At 37.8% G+C, this 17,597-nt stretch overlaps 1 protein-coding gene across 1 annotated transcript in view; it reads left to right on the forward strand.

Annotated features, from left to right (window-relative positions):
• The window catches only part of mora (cysteine and histidine rich domain containing protein), a 316,465-nt gene that overhangs the window by 142,129 nt on the left and 156,739 nt on the right, over positions 1-17,597 (forward strand). The gene's annotated exons all lie outside the window — the stretch shown is intronic.

Genomic DNA, 17,597 nt, shown 5'->3' on the forward strand with positions numbered 1-17,597 from the left:
GATCAGGGGACGGTTGACAGACAGATATCAGAAAGTAGTATACATTGTGTTTGAATCTGCTAGATTTAAAGTAACCAGTGGTGTACCTCAGAGTTCAGTCCTTGGGCCATTATTGTTCAATCTATACATTAATGACATCAAGCAGGGTCTATCATCAGATGTGCAATTGTTTGCTGATGATGCGAAGATATGCAGGGCAATCAGGGATGCTACTGTATTCAGCAATTACAAAATGATTTAAATAGATTTGAAATCTGGGAAACAAAAATGGCTGTCAGTTTAATGTTAGTAAGTGTAAAGTTATGCACTTTGGCTTGATTTAGAGTCCCAGTGGCATATTATATTAGCAGGGTTATGCTACAAGAAACTGAAGAGGCAAGGGTCTTGGTGGATAAGAATTTAAAGTTCAAAGGTCACATAGCAAAAGTTGCAAATACAACTCGGAGGATAATTGCTATGTTGAAGCGAACCGTGACATGTAAGGATAAGGAAGTCATTTTGCCTCTTTATTAGGCTTTGATAAGACCACCTAGATTATTGTGTGCAAATTTGGTCTCCTGGGTTTCAAGGGGATAAAGAAGCTAGCTGTGAAAAGCGTGCAAAGAAGAGTTATAAAGATTATATCCAGATTATGGAATTTAGATTATGAGGACAGATTGTGAGTATGTGGATTGCAGACTCTGGTTAACAGGGTAATATGATAGAGGGTGTTATAGCATTTCAACATGAAATTTTTTGTTATATGGAAGGCAGGGAGAGAACAGGGCATCAATGGGAATTAAGGTTGTTCACGGTCAAGAAAGATGTAAGAGCTAGGTTTTTCTCACAGAGAGAGCAGTGAATGAGTGGAATAATTTGTCCTTAGGGGTAGTGAGTGCATCTAGTGTGAATGAATTTAATTGAAGGTATAATAGCTGGTTTGGGTGATTTATATCCTCCCTCGATGAGTCCTTGACTCCCTGGAAGTCTCAGATAATAATAACATTGAAAATATTCTTTGGGATTTCCTTTGACCTACTTGGCTAATTTTTATATACCGTTTAACATTTTCATTTGCTGCTCATTCATTCAACAAGCATTTAATTAATCCTTCTAACTGTAGAAATGCAGTTTGATACTGCTTTCCTTATGCACATCTTGACCATTTCCCATGAATTACTGGTGTCCTTTTGCAATTTCTTAAGCCATGCCACTGCATATTGTCATAAACATGAGCTGAGCTTTGTAATTTCTTATAAATGTGTGTGTGTGTACATCTGTGTATGTACGTACGTACGTACGTAATGACTAATGAATTCATTAGCATCTATATACAAGTAGCTCAGACGTGAATATATTTCACGCACAAAACTTTGTTTTGCTTACTTGGGAAAAGGATTAAAAACGAATATATAAAATTTCTTGGTATCTTTAATGTATATTACACCCAAGGCAAAAAAACTTTCTACATCTTTCTGTCATCATCCAGAGATTTTTATTAAGAAAGTCAAGCAACTTTTTTCTACTTGTATATAAGATATATTTGATTTCTGCATTACTTCAACCGTAGTATCTCTCCTGGGTCTGGCTCCCACTGAAGAGACCTCAATAAAGGTTGTAACCGTCTGGGTAGTGGCTTTTCCCATTATGCATTGCATTATACACGCCTGAAAGGGTGGGGGGGGTGCTTTGCATTACGGGATACATACTAAGGCAAGTGATTGGAAGTCATTAGCCTCTATATACAAGTAGCTTAGACATGAATATATTTCACGTGCAAAACTTTGTTTTGCTAATTGGGTTTTGCTTGGTGGGATTTGAATGTGCAGCCAAAAGGCTGCAGGTTCAAATCCCTCCGTGGGAATGGATGTTTGTAATTAAAAATACGTGGGCAGTAGATGGCACTGGTGTAGTTGCAGTTCATTGTAGTTAGTGGATTGAGTGGTTGAGACAGTTGTAGAGTAGGTACCCTCCCTTGATGAGTCTTTGGACTCCCTGGACATGTAACATAATAATATATATGTTTATCTTTTTTCAATTAAAAATTCTACATGCTTATCCATACCATGACTTGTATTCCTCCCTTCCATGATCTGACTACTGCCTGACCATTCTTCAGATTTAGATACCTGTGTGATTTTGAAATTATTCATATTAGAATGGAGGTTTTCATATCCCACTCAGTTCAAAACTCCTGCCCTTGGAGAAACCTGTTCTGTTTCACTTGATCTTTCCTAGACATTTGATAGGGTCTGGGGCGACTTCTCAGCACATTGCCATCTTATAGTCCATCTTCCTCCCTTCGTGATTGGATTGCCAGTTTCTTCTCAAATTAGTCACTACATGTATTATTGGAAGGTCTTCTCTCTCTCTCTCTCCAGATTTTCCTGCTAATGCAGATGTTCCTCAAGGCTCTGTTATTTCACCCACCTGTTCATTATATATATATATATATATATATATATAAATGACCTACTCTCACTGGCATCAAACCCTATTCGCAGTTCTGCTGATGATTGCATACTCCACTCATCCTGGTTATTTGACACTCAATTCAAGAGTTACAATAAGTGCCCTGAATACCGATCTTTATGGGGCAACAATGACCTATTCACCTTCCTTGATTCCAAAACACAGTTTTGTCTAATTTTTCAGAAAAAAAAAGACTAGTTCTTCCCACTTACTTTTGGTAATGCCCAACTTAACAGTCAAGACCAGATCTCTCTTCTGGACTGACTCTTACTCCTAACATTTCTTGGCATAATCACATCACTTCTAGGGCATCTTCAGAAAATGGCATACTTTTTTTTTTGCTCAAGATGTTATTTCTCTGCTGTCACTAGTTTGCTCTGTACCAATCTCAGCTTTGCTCAGCCTTGGAATACTGCTCTCACATTGTGGTGGTAGATCTGAGTTCTCTAAAAATTCATGATACAGTTCAGAAAAGAGTGGTTCATTTGATTGATTCTGATTGAGATGAAACATTCCACTTGGACTTGAAAGATCTGATTAGAAAGTTTTAAATGAAGAAAGGGAAGTTCCCTCTAAGACCAAATGTGGATCTTTTAACATGCTTATCTGCCAAGCTGTCTCATCTTCTTTTCCATGTCAAGAAAATTAATGTTAAGTGCTTGTTTTAAAAAAGTATCTCTAATTGTTGCTCTGCATAAATCATAAAAGATTATTATTATGTGACACCTCGAAGGAGTCCAAGAAATCATCGCAGAAGGACATTACTCCACCCTGCTACACACATCTAACCGTCTCCTCTACTACTTAATTCTCCTACTACACACAACTACCATCACCACTGCCTGCAGCATTTTTGTCTGTAAATTGTGTGTACTGAAGGTTGATTTGCCTGTATGCGGGATGAAAAACCTGAGTTTACAGGAGAAAAAGGCCTGCTACCTCCATATGAGATTGGCTAACTCTCCTTCAAATGGAAAAAAGCCTATATAAAGATTCCTCTCATAATGATGAGCATCAAACTTTGGCCCTTTCCATTTGGAGGTTGCAGTATACCATTGTTCTTTCATTTGCACTACAGAGGTGGTGAGTTATGCTTTCCAAGATTGTGCACAAGCACCAACTACAAAAAAACTTGTTGGTGTTTTTGAATATTTACCTGGCTTTGGAAAGGCAATAACTTGCTAAGATTGCAGATATTCATTCTCACAGAAATTCTGTTGAATAAGTAGTGCATTGAATCTGTGAAGAATAGTGACAAATGTTTAACCAGATATCATCTGGTTAAATTATAATGGATATCATCTGGCTCTACAGCAGTTGGGTGACACTGAAACAAAGCAACATTGTTCTTCCTTGAACAGCTTGTTGTAGTCTTCCATGGCATTCAAAGCGAACAGAATATGATGTTTCTACTTTGATTTGGCCAGAAATTCTGGGGTGTCAGAAGAGGTTGCCAATATTTTGACAAAATACTCCCCAGCAATTGCATATCCATTTTGATCCAGAACCAAAGACATGCGAGTGGAATGTGCCCTTCATTTTCTGGATTTTCTCCACACTACCTTAGTGTTTATTGATCTGGTTATAGATATGAATCGGATCCATTAGTCCTTCTGGCAGTGAATGTATCATGCTCCAGCACAAGCATGTCTGAAACAATTAAGTTTTGTCAGTTGATTTTGGACTTTCTTAACTGCTGTACATTCTGAATCCTTCAACCTTGGTTTGGGAGAAAGACAAACTGATTTGACGTTTTTGGAGTGCAGTTGTTGCAGCTTGTATGATGCACTCTAAATATGATTCACAACTCCATTAATCAGAGAAGAGCTGAAAAGTTCTTTTAAGAAATTCTATTTCTTAATAATAAGGAAATGAAAAATAATCACTCCCATGGATGTTATCTTCTACTTCTGATTTAAACAGTGGAAAGAGAGGATGACAAACAAAGCAATAGATTAACAACAGAAATGTCTGGGTAGACATTTCAAAGATGTTATATATCCAGCATTTAGGGAGGATAGGTTATCGTTAAGCATGTGCTCCATAACTTTCCTTGATGTTAGTGAGTACACACCGTCGCTGAATACTGTGGTCCTTTAAATCCCCCATTATGAATATTGGGGAAAGGGGGCAACTGCAACATGAGGTCATCATGGTCATCCCAGAGCATATCTGCACTGGGTGATATGTATATGCAGCATACTGTAATAAGATTTTGCTGAGAGGCAGATGACAGCTGCCTCTATATTTGTGTTAAGTAGGACTTGTTGGATATGGATATAGTTGGCCACAAGGCTGATAGTAGTAAACTATAGTTTAGGAGACACTGCATTACAAGAAACACTCATCACCAATGTTTTGGTAGGCTGCGTGACAATTTCACTGTAGGAACATCTTATTTTTGCTTGATGGGGCATCTGGCTTCCAGATAAAAGCAAATCCTCACAAAACTTCTCTTTCATGAGGATTTGCTTTTATCAGTCTTGGAGTGAATGATCCCCTAAATTTTTTAAGTGTGTGGATTTAAATGTAGAGGAACTGGTTTTCTTTTTTTATGCATCTTCCAGAGTGAGGCCCCCCCCCCTCACGCCAAATCCAATCTATATAGATTAATTAAGTAAATCTTATTGCTCAGGAATGATGAAATGAAATTGTGAGAAGGTGGAATGGCCAGATAAACATTTGTTCCACCTTTTCCTCTTTCTTTGCTATTGCCTTCTCAGCATAAGATGATTTTCCATTGGATATGGAATACTTCCTCATTACCTCCTAATAGAGTATATTCTACTTGGTCTTGAGTTTTTGAATCATCTTTTTATCCTTTCACCTTTGGCTTGCTTGGGAGTAAGATGGGTATCCTTTCTCAAAATTAGCACATCTGGGTGTCTTACAATTAGTCTTTATTCTCATATTCTTTGCTACCACTCCAAGCACAGGGTTCAGGATATTATTATTCAGGCCTCCATGGAGTCAAGAGACTCATCATGGGAGGACCTTCCTATGAAACACAAAGTCTATCATACCACTCCTTGAACTCATTGACCATTCTTGCTCTCACCACTGTATCAGGTAATGCATTCCATGGTTCAACCACCCTCCACACAAAGAAACCACTCCCCACCCTCTAGCTCACAGCTTCCTCTCGTTACTTCCAGGGATGACCCATTGTTATCACTCCTTCCCACTGTTCCACCAGGTGAAAGAACTCCCCAGTGTCAACCCTGCAACTGCCTCTCAACAGTTTAAGTCTCGATTATATCACCTCTTCTTCTATCCACTAAACTCTGCAGTCCACATTCCCTCAGCTGATCCCCATAACTAACATTCTACAGTCCAGAAACCATCTTTATTATCTGCCTCTGTACCCTTTCCACAGTTAATTTATCCTCTTCAAATCCTGCAGACCAAATTTGAGAACAATAGTCTGTGTGGTCTGATCAGAGTATTATACAACAGAATGATAACTCTTTTATCTCTGCAGGTCAGCATCCTCAGTATTGCAGCAATCCTCCAGGTTACCTTCACCACCTTTGCAATGTGCTCCCTGAATATCAGTTTCCTATCAATCATCACACAGTTTTCTGTTATACAGCTCCTCCAATTGAGTATGCAGTCTCTCGTCGATGTATCCCAAACTTCAAGACTTTACATTTTGCTGCATTAAACCAATACCCTATTCATTTGTCCATCTGTCCAGTTTATTCACATCCTCTTGAAGGGCTGCCACATCTGCACTATTACTAATAACCATGCCCAGCATCATGTCATCTGCAAGCAACTGAATATCCCCTTGTGATCCACTGACAATGTCATTGTTATAAAGGTTAAACAATACAAGTCCCAGTATTGAGCCCTCTGTTTAACCCTCACTTGTAACCTTCTGCTTCCTTGATATTGTCCCACCATATACAACTCTCTAATATCTATCAGACAGCCAATCCTGAATCCAGTTGACTAACCCGAAATCTAAACCCATGTGCCGCAACTTAAGTATGATGTGGTACCTTATCAAATGCCTTTGCAAAATCCAAAAAAATGGCAGTATATGCCTTTCTCTCATCAACTGCTCTTGTCCCTTTATTATAAAAGGGAATCATATTACTAAAGCAAGAGCGCCCCTTAACAATTCCATGTTAAATCTCACAGATAACATTACCCTCATCTGCCCAATGCTGTATATGGTCCCTCACTAATTTCTCCAAGACCTTAACAACTGCTGATGACACACAAACTGGCCTATAATTAGCCACTTTAAGTCTGCTACCACCCTTATGCAATGGAAGTATCTTCTTCCATTCCCTGGGCACCTTTCCCGTAGTCAGACTTCCATTGAAAAGCCAGGTCAACGGAGCTGTCAGTTCTTTTGCCCATTCTCTCAAAACCCATGGTGAAATACTCCAATCCCCCAGCTTTATTGACATCCAGAGTACTCAGTATTTGAAACACACCTTCCTCTTGCACCTCTAAACTTCGAACCTGCCCTATCCCTCTGATATTAAAACCTATTTCTCCAGGATTACTCTAATAAAGTGTTCATTAAACAACTCTACTGTGGCCTCTGCATCAGTCACTCTTTTTCCATTTTTATCCCACAATGTCATTCTTCCACAATCATTTCTCCTCCTAATGGCCATATAGCTAAAAAATTTCTTAGGATTTTCTATGGATCTGAATGCCAATCTTCTCTCATATTCAAGTTTTGCCTTCCTCACCATACTAGTCACTCTCCTGAGTATTATATCCTCATGCATCTGCTCTCCACCCCCTCACCTTATACTCTTCCATAATCTCTTTTTCACCTGCAGTTCCTGTTTGATATTGTTTGTCATCCACTTTACACCAAATTGTGTTCTCTTCTTCACTCGTGGAATACAGCTGCTAACAAATATTCCTTCACAATTTCCCAGGCACTAATAATATCTCGCCCTTCCAATTCCTTCCTCCATGGAACTGTCTCAAGTTGATATCCAAGACTATTATAATCACCTGCCTTATAATTTCACATACATTCCCTTTTCTTTGATACTCCTGCATCTTTATTCATCTTCCAAGTCAAAACCGTATGGTCACTCTCTCAAACTGTGGGCAGATATGCCATCTCATATAATCATTATAATCAGCTCTTCTGATGCTATGACCAAATCCAAAACTCTTGTACCTCTTGTTCCCTCTATTACATGTTGCCTAAGAGATTTGTCCCTCAAGAATTCTAGAAATTCCATTCCCTTATTACTACATTCATTTTCCTCTCCCCAGCTTATACTGCTGTAGTTAAAATCTCCCATAACAATCATTCTTGCACTTGCCAAGCTCAATTGCCTAAGCATCTCCTGCTCCCTACTTATCCACATCTATGCTCCTTGGCTTGTAGCAACACCCCATCAAATATCCTATCTTGCCCACCTCTACCTCACACATATGCTTTCAAAACCATCAGTGTCACTGCCTTCCAAAGCCTGTACTTTTACAAGATGTAAGTCATCACTTATCATAAGCAGTACTCCACCACCCCGTTTTCTCTTCCTATCCTGCCGAAAAATGCTGTACCCTGCTACTTCAATTCCTGTTATTATACCATCTTCCGTCAACCATGTCTCAGAGATCCCAATAAACTTTGGCCAGGCTGATGCTATCAGTGTCACCAATTCATCGCCTTTATTCCAGATACTCCTGGCATTATAAAGCATAAAAATGTCACTTCTTCTATACCTATCATTATCTCCTCCAGAACTACTATACTCCGTTACCTGATGTTGTCCCCCCCCTTTCCCCAAACACCCATTCCCACAAGAGGCCACCTCTGCTACCATCCACCTTAGGAATTCTAGTTTCCCTGCATTGACACACCAACTTGTTCAGAAAACAGCAATCTCTCCAGATGCCTACGTCTTTCCTCATTCAAATGCAAGTGATCTCTCGCATACAGTTCCTTTCTGTCCTCAAATGTCCTCCGACTATCCACATATTCCAATCCTCTCTTCTGGTACATTCTGGCTATTATGCTGTTCACTATGACTGCTTTTCTGCTCACCTCGTCACTATCATATCTGGGCAATACTCGCACAATCTTTCCTCTCCATATTTTCTTTCGTACAACCACAAGCAAGAATCTCAGATCTCTCACCACCCGATTTACATTGTCTCAAGTCGAATGACTTGAGAGTCATATAGAGCCTAACGGGACAATTAAGATATCTTGCTTTAACAGACGCTAGTGGTTTTGCTGGTTTTAAGAAGGATATTCCTGGTTGGTAGTAGGATACCATCCCTACATATGAGAATTATTGTTATGGCTGTTATTCCTTGGTCATTTAAATCGGAGCAAATCTTCTCATCAGAAATGTCGAGGAGGTTCCACCCTGATATTAGTCCTCAAAAAAAAATTCAGAGTTTTATGAGGGTTATGGTGATTGGTATTCCTCCTTATAATATTGCATGAATGATCTGCTCTGAATGTTTTAACTGATGCTGTGGGTGTACCAACCTGTCTAAGTAAAGAATGGTGACATGCTCATGAATTGGATTTTCACATGTTGCATAAATAATCAGGAAAAGATGGTATGTTTGTAGTCGTGTCTGTTTTCTTTTTCTTTTTTTTTAAATTTTTATTTTGCCACTGACTGATGTGCAAATGGTTTCTGAACTGGGTTGATGAGGATCACTGATAAACATGACTCATTCTCAAATTAATGGAGAGTTCACTGCAGCTCCTCACCCACTATGGAGCTGCACATGGACAGGCATTATCCAGTAAGCAAGCAGAAGTGGAGTGCCAGAGCTATCCCAGAAGTCATACTGGCACCACAGCAAGCCTTGTTGCTGTCCTTGGACCATGGATAAAGAGACTACTTACTGCAACACCAATGACTCTTGAAGGCAAGTTAACTCAGAAACTGATTGTAGCTGGGCGATCCAGAACTGTCCAACAAAGCAGAGGCCAATGTAGTGCATGCCTATGAGGACCTCCCCCCCCCCCTTTTTTTTTTTTTTTTTTTTTTTTTTTTTTCAGATACCAAATGTCCCACTGCATGGTGAACACAGAGGAATGTGTTGGATCTTAGTGAAAAATAGGACAGTAAAAAATGATCAGAAGCAGAATGGAATGCTGGAAGAAAAACAGACAGATGAAAAGGGCCTATGTCAAATAAATTATTTTTTATTCTAATTAAATTTAATTTGCATGCATTAATAATGGCTACGAGACAGCCGAAAATTCTGTATGTATTAAATAGATATTATCCTTATGTAAGTGATATTATTCCATAATTATTCTTATCAATTCACGAAAGTTATTCATTCACATTCTTTCTTTTCTTTACTTGTAGCATAATAAAATTCTTTTGTCTGCAGCTAATTTCTTTTCATACTCTGACTTAGCTTTTCTTACAAGACTTGTAATTTTTTTTGGCCTGCACTTTATATATATTCATAACTAATCTCATTTCTATGATATTTCTTCTGCATCATCATTTTATTGATAAATTGCACATTCATTTTATCACATACTATTTGTTTTTCAACTTCTGGGGACACATTCACTTACTGCATAATTTAAACATCTTTTCAAAAGCTTCCAATGCATTGCTGATATTCTTCCCATTCTGATATACTAATAATACTAAGTTCGATTAATTTCTAGCTTTGTAGTTCATCATGTAACTTTTCTTGATTGGAACATCCATTAGCTTTAGCTTTTTTTCATATTTAGCTTTTTTTAATGTTGAGCCTATACATGAGAGGGTTGGTTGATAAACCTGTAGTACATTAATACTGTATATGGGTAGTGGGTTTGGAAAGGAGAAACTTGTTTACATTTGATTTAAAAGCATGTATATCATATTCCTTGGGAAGTAGATTAATGGGAAGACTGTTCCACAGTACAGCAGTAGCAGAGATTAAGGAGGAAGAAAAGAAACTTGTTCTGTGGGTTTCAAGGTGTACTGTGAAAAGATGTTGGGTGGCAGCTGTATGTGTTCCAACAGGCTTTAGTACTAATTATTGGTGCAATTTCAGATGAACACGTGGCTTGGAAATATTTATAGAATTCACAAGTTGCAGAGACCAAACGTCTGTGTGAAAGTGGGGAGAGAGAGTGAGTTGGTAAAAGATGGGTCATTTATCAATCTAATTGCTCTTCTCTGTATTGAGTCGAGCATTTTGAGGGAGCTTTTAGGAGCCCACTCCAAATGTGAAAGCAATATTCGATAGCTGGACAGATTTGCAATTTAAATAAGGTTAACAACTGTTCAGAGGTGAAGTAACATCTTGAGCGAAAGAGAAATCCTAGTTTTTTGGAAGCTGAGGATGCAATGGTTGTGATGTGTTTATGCCAGGAGAGGCTTAATGTCAGGGTAATTCCAAGAAGAGAAATCTCATCGTGTCTTGAAATTTGAGTGTTATCAAAAATAATACTGGGGAAAAAGTGTTTTTTTTTTTTTTTTGTGAGAAATAAGACAGAACTGGATTTTACTAGCATTGAAATTGAAGAGGTTATCTGAGTCCCCATTGGAGGATGGCTTGGAGATCAGAATTGAGGGCAGGTTGATATTCTCTAGGTTGAGGTGAGTTGTGTAGAGTAAGATTTAGCAAATTAAATGGAGGAATGCAATGTGCTGTCATCTGCAAAACTTTATTGGGTTGGAGGTCAACTGAAGTAGGCATTGATATACAGACCTTTGTGGAACCCTGGCATTAGTTGGATGGTGAGACAGTATGGAACCATCCACCATCATCGCACATGGTGTGCATCCAAACAGAAAGCTGGCAATCCAACAGCAGAAGTCCTCAGATGGTCCAAATGATGGAATTTGCTTAGCAAATCTCTGCCAGATCCAGTCAAAAATCTTTGGAGATATCGTGCAACCATTTGAGATTCAGCAAAATTCTTCATGGCATTTTTCCAAAAATGGGTAATATATGAGAGTAGATCTCCTTGATCGGCAGTGATGGATTCCATACTGGTGGTCACTTAATAGCTGGATATCTTGTAGTAGTTGGGAATTGATGGTTTTCTCCATCACTTTAGATAGGATTGAGGTGAGTGAGATAGGGCAGTGGTTAGATGGCAGTGATTTGCTTCCCTTCTTGGGTTGAATATAGACCAATTTCTAAGCTCTGGGATAGATACCAATGGAGTAAGTGAGAGTATATATACAGGTGACCTAGGATAGGAGTCAGTTCTGGTACACAAACTTTCGGAACAATTGGAGGAATGCCATCAGGTCCAAGACACTTTTGTGTGTCTAATTTGGACAGTATTTTTCTGATTTCTTTCCGGCAAAAGGATATAGGGGCATTGTATGTTGGGCATCTGGAATGGTTGGGGAGCATTTATCATTGTCAGTTATGTGTACATTGGAAGCAAAGTGTGAAGCCAGGAGATTGGCTTTTTCTGTGGTTGATGATGAAATAGAGCCATCTGTATATGATAGAGGTGGGAATAGTGTTGGGCAGAAGTTATGACCAATTGCTTTGGCAAGAGACCAAAAGGTACCACTGCCATTTAGGCAGGCTGCAAGTTTCCTGCTTTTTGCCCATTCAAATTCTGTTTTGGAAACGATGATAGTTTTCTTACATCTATTTCCGGCTTGGGTATAAGCATTGAAGGAGGATTAATTTTTTGATGTAAGTCAGTTGTGTTATGCTTGATTTTTCATTCATACAACCTTAGCACATCTTTTGGAGAGCCAGGGTTTAGTTAGGATATGGCAGTTCAGAGAAGTGTGGGGAGTGTATATTTCCATGTCAGTGAGATTACTTCGCCGTTATTAATTTGGGTGTACTTGTCGGTTTGTCACAGGTCGCTTTCATGAGATGTGGAAAGTTCGTTCTGTCCTTTCTTTTATTTACGGATCTAAAATGATGCCATCTAACCATATTTCTGGGATCGAAGTTGCATTCTTCTAATTTGTTGATGTCTTCTTTTAATGATTTACCATTTTCTGTTTGATAGTTCAGTGGTATTGAGCCTCTTGTTTTCAGCCTCAATAGTCATATATCATTGATGTGATTAGGTCAAGCAGTTCATTATCAGGCAAGGGTTCACTTGTGATGTGGTGCTGATTGTCGAGTAGCTCAAGCCTATTTTCCAGCTTTTTTGGATTTTGAATTAGGAGGTTTCAATCATAGTATTAAGCTGTTGTTTGAGGTTTTTGACTTGTTTGCTCTTTTGTTGAAGTTCAGAAGCTGTTCTACAGAAGGGATGCACAGCGAACAGAAAAAAGGCTGGTTGAGATTAATAAAAAGCTTGTGTGCCAATGCATCTATTTTTCTGCGGAAAGCATGTAACCAGTGGCAACAGAAATCATACAATATACCCTTTTTTTTTTATTGGTAACTTCAGTTTTACAGCTGTGGCACTTCATGTTGTCACTTAGTTTATCAGTGATGAGTGATTGATGCCTCTACACTTACGAGACTCGAGGTGCTCTTTTGTCGTTGTGCTTTGTTGCTGCCATCTTTACTTCGTACGGTAGACATAGCGGAAGCTATGTCTACCGTACATATCACGATCACTGTTATATACTGTTGGCAGAGCAGTTACATTCTTAACTGAGATCCTTTCTGATGGTATGATCAACACCCTTTGACCTTCTTCTTCTTTCTTGACATGCTGCTTGAGAACATTGCCTTGCAACAGCTCAATGCATTTTTTCATTTTTATGAACTTTTTCTATAGCCAGTCAATGCTTGGATAATTTAAGTCATCCATAATGGCTACTTATTTAGTACTCATCAGGGTAATTTGGTTATGCATTTTGTCATCCCCTCAGTAGCTGAACTTACAAGGTCTGTAGCAGCACCATACCATATATTTCATGCTATTGCTCTCTTCTTATTCATACCAGATTGTCTCAAACTCACTACTGCATGGAAGATTATTATTTTCATGAGTTTCTACACCAGCTGGACTTAAAATTATCTGATATTATTAGTAATACCTGTTTCTTCTGTCTTTCCTAAAAATACTATATCCTGTATGCTTGATTCCTTTTACATTTGACGGAGAAGCTTTATTAAGTATTGCAGAATAAATAATTTCTCTAGGCTCTCCTGATGTGAAATCCATTCTGCTGGCCGTCCCTTTTACACAAGTCTTACTATTGAATTATTTCAATACAATTGAACTCACTCCATCCATCTGAAAACTCGCACCCATTTATCTACACAGCCTGTGCATTGAATCATTTGTTATAGCCTTTGTTAACATCAGTAGTCTTGGTAAGAAATTAACAATTTTTGCTCTTTTATTTCTTTCTTGCTTCCTCCAGTAATTCTTTCATATCCTCTCTTACACTATTTATCACTACTTAAATCATTTGTTCTCAGAAACATTATCATTTACTTTTTTCTTCTATTTCTCAGTTGCATTCTTTGCATTCTTAATTTTTGCTCCTCCCTGGAAAGCTCAAAGTTGTGATTCTGTTATCAAGTGCAAATTTAATAACTGAATCAACATACCATATTACTTTTTCTTACATTTTAATTGACGTTCCTTGTTATATCTTATAGGCCTCTGTGTACAAATGGTGTTTGTATACTTAGCACTTGGTTGCCTGAAGAAATGCTTATATTCTAGTCAGAAATGAGTGGAACTTTATCTAAGCCTTTCTTCAATGAGTCCCCAATCTGTTAATCTCTGGTATGGCCAATTAGGATTTCCCCCTTCTTGGAAACAAAAGTTTTAATCTCAAGAAAACTGACTTATTTTAGGGTGAAATAGAACTTGCCTATTTCAGAGAATAATATGTAGTGTTAGGGACCATGAGATGCAGTATTACAAGCTTCATCTCCTTTTAGGGATTGAAAGGCATGAGTGGATTTATTTTTATTTATTCATTTATTATTATTATGATTATTCTTGGGTTTTTGGAGCTACTTTTAAAGACTATCTTAAATTAACAATCTGTCTACAAGTATATTAGTACAATAAATCAATCCAGTAAAAACTACAAGAATATACTAAAATAATTGAAAGAAAACATTCAGTAAATAAATAATTAACAGGAAATTATTCCTGTGGTCCATAAAAGCTTGCTATAATGAGAATTGACTTTTTCTGATTTGTTTTTTAAGCAATTATGAGGACCAAAATACTTCTTTCAATTTATACCTCTGATCTACTTTGGATTAAGTAAGATAATTTTGACACACACACACACATGGGGGTGGCCATAATTCAAGATCGGATGTCCAGAGCCCTGTAGCAAAAAATGTATTGGACGAAATTCAACCAACCTTGGCGTAAGTACACTCTGGAACATGAGGTTTTTATTTACAGAAGATAAAAATAGTACAAATTTCTGCCACCAGGGAACATTTGGTGCTAGAATTGTGTGATATTTGCATAATCTCATTATTTCTGCTGAGGACTTGGTGGATATAAGGAAGATCGAAACGGATTTGATAAGACTGAAGTGCTATGGTGAATCTCACCTTACCAGAACGTGCGTTGCTAGTTCAGCTTTACTGTCAACAATGTGGTAACCCTAATGCTGTGCTTTGAGAATTCTGGCATTTGAAAGATAGGAGAAAAGGTTCAGTGACAATAACAAATCTTAGAAAAACGATTTTACAATTTGAGAATAGCAGATCTTTAGCAGTGAGGACAGGACGAGGACACAAATGGATTATTCATCAAAAAGTTGAGGAATAACACAGAATGAATAACACACAAGGGTTCAGCAGTGCTCAAGCAATATCGAGGCAATTGGATATGACATACTCAACTGCAGTTTGCCCTGACGTTCTTAGCTCAAATGGAGATGGATGATGCATGGCAGTGGAAGATCTTGCGGAGTGAAAAAGGCACATTTTTATCTGAACAGTATTGTTAGCTCACACAATTGCTGCGTTTTGGCTGCAAATAATCCATATGTGTTCCATCAGACCCCTTTACATTTGTCGAAAGTCACATTGTGGTGTGGTTTTACTGCATCGTTTATTATCAGTCCATACTTTTTTGAAGAACTTCACCCGACAGGGGCTAGTGTGCCTTATACTATCTTTGCTGTTAGGTATCAAGAGATGCTGTGCAACTGCAGCAGCGAAGATGCCTTAACTCTACCATATTCATGCAGGATGTGGCACCATCTCACATTGGAATGCTGTCACAGCGATTGTTACAAAAACACTTCACAGAACATGGAGTGATAAGTTATGCATTTTCCACAGCATGGCCACCTCGTCTGCCTGATCTCAATCCCTGTGACTTTTGGTTGTGGGGCCATTTGAAATGCAATGTGTATGAAGGACATGGTCCTGATTTAGCAACCTTGAAAGCCATAATAACACAACATGTGAGGCAAATCAATACAGTTCTGTTATATTCTGCTGTAGAAGTCATTCACAGAATGAAGCTCTGGAAGGACAACATATTGAACCATAATGTAAGTTATACGAAACCGAAAATTGATTTGTCGTGTCTCTTCTAGCCATTACTTTTTACCAAAACCACGTGCTTATAGCACCAAATGTCCTCTGGTGCTATGTGGTTGAACACTTCCTCTTTTAATTATGACCACCCAGTGTGTGTGTGTGTGTGTTATTTTACTGTGAATCTCATCCATGAATGATGGCTGCATACCATTAGATTACAATAGTACCAGGGATGGGATAAGGGTTAGATAATTTCCCTGTTCCAGAAATAATGTGATTCTTTATTTGACTGCTTCAGGTCTTCAAGAACAAGGTGATAGTATCCAGAGTGGTGATGAAGCATCTAACTGGAGATATTTCTCAAACATCCACATCTTGGTGGAATCAACCCCATAAAATGGAGGTTGGACAGTAAGATTCTATTATTCATCTTATTTGTTTGGCATAATTCTACATAAGTTACATACACAGTTGAAAAATTAAGCCAGGTTAATTGCAAACATTTCCATTCCTGTATCGTGGATCATCATCAGTGTAATGCAGTTGGAAATTTAAAAAATTAAAGAACCATTACACTGATCCACAATATGTGAATCGAAGTATTTTTAATTAATATATCTTAATTAAATACTTTTTCAACTGTTTCTACTGATGTGTCAACTCATGCAGAATGATTAATAATCCAGTATTGCTTAATAAACTGGTATGTACAACTTAGTTAGTTTGTTAGTTAATATCTGATTAACTGACAAGCTCAATTATGAATTTTTTTAAAGAACGAAACCTGTGGTGAGATCATAATTAAAAGAAACACATGTATTAACCACAGTGAAAATAATTTAATTGTAAATATTTCATCCTAAGTATCTTAGGACATCATCAGTACAGTAGTTTAAACAATAATAGGAATAACAGTTAGGGCACATGATTACAATAGAATCTCATTAAACATGCGTAACGTGTTACAGAAGTAAAAAAACAAACAAATAATAATTACTTTACACAATTTTGTATGATAATTTCCTATACTTTAGGAATAGTAAGAACATCATTGCAGTTTAAATTTGGTCTGTGTAGTAGGGCTTCAGAACTTTCTTTTTAAACCGCAGAAATCTGGCCTCTCTCAACACGGAATTGCAAATCCAAGCCATAGGATCCATTGGGAAAAGTCTAAACTTTTACATAAATCTTTATATAAACATGAACGTTTATATAAAGAAAGTTCTGAAGCCCTACTACACAGACCAAATTTAAACCGCAACGATGTTCTTACTATTTCTAAAGTATGGGAAATTGTCATACAAAATTGTGTAAAATAATAATTATTATTGTTTTATTATTTTATTTTTTTTTTACTTCTGTAACACGTTACGCACGTTTAATGAGATTCTATTGTAATCATGCGCCCTAACTGTTATTCCTATTATTGTTTAAACTACTGTACTGATGATGTCCTAAGATACTTAGGATGAAATATCAGCTATCAGCTAAAAAAAGCTATCAACGAGATGGCGGCACATTTGAGCCGTCTCTCTTCACTGCGTACCGCTTAATTAGTGATAGCCTTGGGCCATCTGTCTCTGATTGGGTACCAGTGGAGATTGAACTGCCCACTCAGTCTCCAAAAGTTAGATAGGGCTAAATGGCCTCGCTTACTCCCATATATACGGGAATAAAAAGGCGTTAGCTGATAGGATGAAATATTTACAATTAAATAATTTTCATGTAGCAAATGCCAAAGTGCTCTTTTGTTCATCTTATCTGCTGTT

The sequence above is a fragment of the Typopeltis vanoorti genome, chromosome 8, assembly GCF_054136105.1.
Source record: "Typopeltis vanoorti isolate ZY-2024b chromosome 8, IOZ_Tvanoo_1.0, whole genome shotgun sequence".
Taxonomy (NCBI): domain Eukaryota; kingdom Metazoa; phylum Arthropoda; class Arachnida; order Uropygi; family Thelyphonidae; genus Typopeltis; species Typopeltis vanoorti.